The sequence below is a fragment of the Cryptomeria japonica genome, chromosome 6, assembly GCF_030272615.1.
Source record: "Cryptomeria japonica chromosome 6, Sugi_1.0, whole genome shotgun sequence".
NCBI lineage: Eukaryota > Viridiplantae > Streptophyta > Pinopsida > Cupressales > Cupressaceae > Cryptomeria > Cryptomeria japonica.
In genome coordinates this window covers 451,035,714-451,042,908 of record NC_081410.1, presented here as the reverse complement: position 1 = coordinate 451,042,908, position 7,195 = coordinate 451,035,714, and positions in this window count along the sequence as shown.

The window sequence follows — 7,195 nt, the reverse complement described above, 5'->3', positions numbered from 1 at the left end:
CCTAGACAAATTCAACATTTATGATGATATCAAAGTAATGGGAAACCTCATTTGAAATAACTTCAGTGAAAGTGAAAACTTTTCTCTTCCGTCTTTTTTTGTTTAATTTTTTTTCAAAGTTTTAGGTTTAACTAATGGGCAATCGACCTGACAGTAATTCACAATTGCTTATACAGAAATTCACAATTCCTATTATGTTAATTTGCATTTGATTAGATAGTAATTTGCACTTGAATAGAAGTTAATTCACAATTACTAGAACAGGTTAAATGGATTCTGTTTTGATTTTTCTGTCAGATTTCATTCTGTTTCTAGAAACAAAAAATTTGTAACCGAGAAGAAATTTAGGCAGGAAAGCCCACCATGTGTTAGGTAACCTTTTTCTTTTTTCCTTGCAGGGATAGCTTAGAAAATATTTTATTTTGGTGCATTTAAAATAAACTACAAACAATCTATCTTTTTGCTTCACAAGTGCTCTAAAGGATAAAATGAATACCATATTTTCATGGAGCAAGATCTCCATTTAGACTAGAAAATTTTGCAATTAAGGTTAAAAAGAACATTGTTTTACATGTTTGTGAGGTGATAGGTATATGATCTCCCCTTCAATGGGTGATCAAAACACCATAATCATCTCTTTTACGCTTTATTTCAATTTCATGCATTAAAACCTTTAGAAGGCCTCCCATCTTGAGTTGCCCTTAGGGCGCCATTAAGGTCATGAGAGGGGAATGACCAAAGTGGCAACAACTAAAGCCAAGTAATCCAATCCACTATAAATAAATGTGTATGTGATGAAAATCATGTACGACGAGTGTTACATGTTATGACAATGACGTTACATGGTACGTTAAAATCTAAAGAGCATAAACTCCACAGACCGGGAGACCTCCCTTAACATAGTGTAAAATGCTACTGATTGTGACCACTTGAACAAAACCCTTTCTAAACACCTTATAAATTAGAATCCCCACTGAGTCAATAACCAGACACTCATATTATCATAGTGCAATGGTGGGGAAGAATCTGCCCTCAAGAAACTCACCATATATCTCTCAGGATAATGAGCCAATTAAGGAGCAATCTTCTTTGGTTCAATTTTTGGAAAAAGGCAAAAAAAATGGGTGCACCCTAGGGTGTGACAAGGTTGTTTGAGTTGATAGAGTATCAAGATGTGGGATGTGGTAATATTCGTGACCTTTTGACCTTAGGAGAGTTTGCTTGATGTGCTATCGAATGACCAAAATTTTATCAAAAATAAAATGGGGTCTTTAAAAAGATCTCAACATCTATAAGGATTTTAAAAAGTCCTTTAAACAAGTGCTCTCTTCTCTTAGGTTAGAATTATTTTATTTTATTTTCTACTATGTCTTTGTAACATCAACATCAAAATCAAAATCAAAATCAAAATTGCCACTTTCAAAGAAATGGAGAAAATGTCTTACATATTGTGATCTTCAGTCCAAACCAATCAAGAGAACATCATGGAATGGTGTTATGGATTTCATAGGGAAGGTGAAGAATTCATCCCTTCCATTCCTATTTCACTATCATCCATACAAATTTTGGCTCAGAAAGTCAAGACTTTGCAACAACAAATGAGAGATATGACTAGTCCTAACAACCATAGGGATTGGTTAGAAAAAAAATATGAGAGAAGTGATAACCACAAGGGAATCATTATCAGGCCAACCTTATTTTTCTTGTGAGACCATTCAAACATGCCAACCTTCATTCTTCAACAAAATCATTCCTACTTCAGTTCAACCCACATTAGAGTCATGTCAACCTTCTTTTTCTTTCAACCCAACATTCAAAGTTCCCCTTTCAACCAAAATCAAATCTCATTCAACCAAACCCAAAATCAAAACCCAACCATGTCAAAGCCTCAAAACAATTCATATGATCGTCCAAAGAAGATTCTCACAGGAGCCTCCCAAGCCATGTTTTCCAAGCAACATCAAAATCATATACTAGTTCCTAGGAAGGGCTTGTCCTTTCATGAAAAATTTTATCCTCAAGTAGCCTCCATATCTTCCACCATTTCATCATCTCTTGAAGTCACATAAGACCAATCCATGCCATCTCTATCCAATAAACAATCTCCCAAGGTCTATCCATCATACAAATCCAATCTAATCCATCATGATGATACTCCTTTCCATGCTTTAAAAATTCAAGATCCAATGCCTTCATATATTCCATTTCCAAGAAAACCCACTTCATATTGCCTCATTCAAAATCCTTTATCATCAAGCCAAAGTATTGAAACCTTCCAAAAATATCCCATGCATATCCAAACTCCTTCTTTGTGTCAAGAGGATAATACAAAATCAGAAGAAATCAGTCATGAAACAACTCAAGATCAAGAACAAATCATTCCATCCTATCCAATTTTTGATCAAGATCCCACCTATCAAGAATCCTATGATTATCCCCTCATTCTTTTCTATTCCACTCATAATGATACCCTTTCATCTCAAGAATAATGTATCCTTCCAAGTCTCATCCAACATCCTCCTCCTAAGAAAGATTAGTACATCTCTTCCGTCCTTCCTAATAACCCCTTTCCATGTCAAGATCAAAGCATCCCTTCACCTTCATGTCCTAAACAAGATCCCATTATTTATCCAGATCCTTATCAAGATCCCTCTTTCCCTTCAATTCCATGTCATAATCCTCCATGTTCCTCACAAGATTCCCTCTCAAATTAAATTACAATTTCTCCTAGTCCCCCTCATGATCCCAATCCCTCTATACATGTTGTTCATGAACCCTTATCAATGAAATCACCAATCTAGATCATACTACACAGGGCAACTTGTCAACAATTGTATGTGTTCCATCATCAAATGCCAATGTGGTAACAAATATACACATAGCACCAACTAATGAGATCAACATATGTTTGCCTTCATCATCCTCTTCAAGTGCATCAATAGAAACAAGCATAGCACCCACTCATGTCACAACTTTGAAACCAAAATCTATTTGTCGCATACACCCACAATTGAAAGAATGGGGAAAAGAAGGTCTACCACAACTGGATTGGTTTGAAAATAATGAGGCTATAGAAAAAATTATACATGAGATGCACCCAACTGAATATCCTATAGAAAAAGAAAGGTTTATGCAACTCTTCAAACAAAGACTGATGAATTATCTAAATAAAATTCATACCAACCCAATAACAACATCCACCTTAAAAGAAATTACATCTAAGGGTTAGGTTAGTTTAAATTTCACTGTATCGCATATCTCCATTTCAGAGTGCATCATAGTTGCTTGCATATCACCATTGCACAACATATAGTTGCATATCATCATTTCTTTCTCATATAGTTGCATATCATAATTTCTTTCTCATATAGATGCATCAATAAAACAAGGTGATTGTCTGAGTCATTCACTTGTCTACACTGAAAGGAGAGAAGGTGGTCTCATTTCCTAGATACTAATACATGAAGTTTTTAGGAGGTCTTTGGTCATTCATCTTCAATGTCACCTTGTGATTGAGATTTATCCATGGTTGTGTAGAGGTTTCACTATCAAGTCTTGTTACCCAAAATCTATCGATTGCTATATATCTCACACATTAATCATATGCTCTAAGTCATTACAGATACCTAGTTGGTCATGTGGCTAGTGAAAAATCCAATATTCTGCTTTAGCACCATTGTAATCATCATACCCAAGTAGGTTTCATTACTTACAAGTCAAGGCAAGAAAATAAAAGAAAAAGTGCTAGCCAAAATCAATATCAAAATATCATGGCAAAAGGAGCAAAGATATATAACTGAAATATCATGCATACAAGTACAATAAAAGCTTAACTATGGGAACATACGAGTAACTCCATTAGGTCTATGGATGCTTACTCGAAATGGAGCAATATTCGAGATATTATAATATATAACCTCGTCGGGGCTATACATGTCTGAGTGGCAAGAAGATTCTATCTAGGATTCTTTTGAAGTTAGAATAACTCATGTAGCTAGCCACATAAGATTTCAGGGGTCTATAATGATTATAAGGGTGGTAATAAACTCAAATGCACACACATGAGCAAAAGAAGATCAAAATTTTAAGAATTGATGGAGAGATTTCCCGCACCTCCATTCATAAATCTTAGGTACATAGTGTGTTAGGTTGGATGGTCTAAACTCTTTTGAGAACGGATTGAACTCCTATTTCTGAAACGTTCCACACCTTTAATCCAATTAGTGTATTTTAGAATGAAAGATGCACACAATCATCCTTGTTCGAATAGGTAATGCATCTTCATCTTGCATCTTGCATCTTGCATTAGCATAATTCATATAAAAAATTTATTATCTCCATATGCATCACCTAGATCATCATGTCATATAGGTTTGCATACTAGGGGCATAACTGAAAAAATCCTAAAAAATCAGAAGAAGTCCTAAAAAAACCATAAAAACATCAAAAAATGTCCTGATAAAAATCCCAAAAAACCACAAAAATATCATGAAAAAATCCAAAACATCGAAAAATGTCCTTAAAAAAAATCACAAAATGTCTTGAAAAAGGACATAAAAATTGAAAATAAAAAAACAAATATGAAAATCAAAACAAGAAATCATGGGCCATCCATTGAATCAAATGAACAACAGGTAAACTCTCAAAGTCTACAATCAAACTGATCATGTCTTGTTAATCAATCTATCGGTCAAAATCTATCAACATGTCTTATATATGGAAGGGTACACTCGAAACCAGATGTTAGTAGCAATATTGTACGCAAATAAAACTAGTTAATTAAGTTGTAATTGTCTTTGTTAGTTCGCAGCCGAGGGATGGTAGTTATGGTGCGATGGTTGGGACTCGCACCCCCTCGGCATCTTTATATACTTCCGAATGTAACTTGTGACACACGATTATGAATGTAATAACATCTCTTCTATTTTATCTAATATCTATGGCATTATTATTTTGCATTACGTGTTTTATCTGTATGTTTTAAGTTATTCAGCTGAGAGGGTAAACATTTGGCACTGCTGCCTAGACATACTTGAGAAAGGAAGGAGCGGATGGTGCACGGGCACTATGGGCCTACGCGTTGGTGAGATAAACCCAGAGGCCAATGACATGCAAACAGAACTCTACCATGGAGAAGACATTGCAGCAAGGGAATTCTCAATCCTCCTTCAAGTGGCCATCGAGACCTACGTCCGAAGGGAGGCCACGGAGGCTGAAATCCCAACAAGTGTTGTGTGGACCACACTGGAAGTTAGCCCCAGAGGTAAATCGGTTGATGAACCACCTCCCCTGGTTTCTTGCACAGGCATCACTGGCACAACGAAATTGCCTGGAGGAGATTGAGAGCGATGCCAACAAATCCTCCAACAATACAAAGAAAACAACCGCCGAGAAGTGGAGCATGATGGCACAAGGCCAAGAGGAAATTGAACCCTGAATCCTAGAGGGATAAGAGAACATTCTATATTTGAATAAAGGTGTCATAATATTGACACAAGTTGTATTTGATGAGATGAATTAATAAAGGAGTGTTCTATTTTTATGTGTTGTTATTTATGGAAATGTACGGGAATTAATGCCCAACCTATTAAACAAAGATAGAAATAAGAAAGCACAAACAAAGGAGTGGGAGGCCACACACAGGTTCTTGATTCTGGATCAACAAGTAGAACATAGACAGAGGCTGAGGCAACTTGCTGAAGGATGACCTGCCAAAGGGTGGCCCGAAGGGAACCAAGTAGGTGTCATGGAGGGAGCAGAAGCCGAGGGAAATTTCTACTCATCGCCAGAACACCGTAGGGTGAGAAGCCACAAAGAGTTTTTGGAGGAAACAAGGTTATGGAGGAATCTAGTTGAAGAGACCCAGGATCAGTCCAGGAACTTATCCCTTATGCTGTGAAGTGAGGACCACCAAAGGGAGCTAGTAGTGGGTGCAGGTGAGAATGGAGGGGAGGACAACCATACGATTGTAGGCGTGGGGGAGCCGTAGACACATGGCAGACAAAACACCATACCCCCAGTCACCCAAGAAGGACACACCATCGACATCAGAGGGAGTGGCGTAGGTGCACGACAGACACAACCACAACCACCTCTGGGGACACAACCCCCATCAATGGCCAGTAAACAGAAACTACTGAAGTTCAATGGCGACGGGAAGGAAGCACCCATCTGCCATTGCCGCACTTGCGAAACGATATGGTCAGCGAACGGTGTTACCGACCAGGATGAATGGGTAACACGATTTCCAGCAACCTTAAGGGGAGTGGCCATTGATTGGTACTCAGATATGGATAATGCCAAAGTCGGCACATGGCCCGACCTAAAGAAGGAGTTAGAGATAGAATTCCACCTCCTCAGAGACGACAATGAAATAGTAGCCAAAATCTATGGCACAAAGCAGAACAAGAATGAGACTGTCGAGCCTATAGTCGGTGGCTCAAGGAACTATTGGGGAAAATGGAGAGTCAACCAACAAATGGGTTGAAAAAGAGATGGTTCGTGGAGGGACTGAAACACTCCCTTCGGAAGAAGATGAAAATTGTTCCACCAACCTCGTACGGAGATGCATATAATAGAGCGATGGATCTTGAGAGCAAGACCAAGACATCCAAGAAAAAAAAGAAGAAGTATAGCTCGTCCAAGGATGATGACTCTTCCGAGGGAACCAACATCGATGGTGAGGCTGCCAAAAAGGTGCAAGTGCTCTAGAAAGACATGGGGCAAATGAGGAGAGAATTTAAAACAATGAGAAGAACGGGTCGGACCAAAGGGGATGTATAGTGCACAAAGTGCAAAGAGGAAGGACATACAGAGGGTACTTTCATGAAGAAGGCCTTTTGTAAGATTGACCAAGTGATGGGACACTCCATCAAGGAGTGCCCATACAACATGAAGATCCGAAGTATGCAAATGAACCAAGTGTTGTTCACTGAGCAGGCCACAACATCTGCACCAACGGGTACGACCCATCAAACCAACACAACGACATCATCTAGAGGTTACCAGGATAAAAGACGCAGCGGAAGAAGGAATAACAACAATAAAAATAGCAATAACAGAAGCCGTATCCAATATGATGCCAAGGGCTAGCCAATGATCCAGTGTAGGGCCTGCAATCAATGGGGGCACTTCGCCTTGGATTGCACAAAGGAAGCCACCTCTCAGCACCTCTGCCGATGGTGTGGGCCAGGCA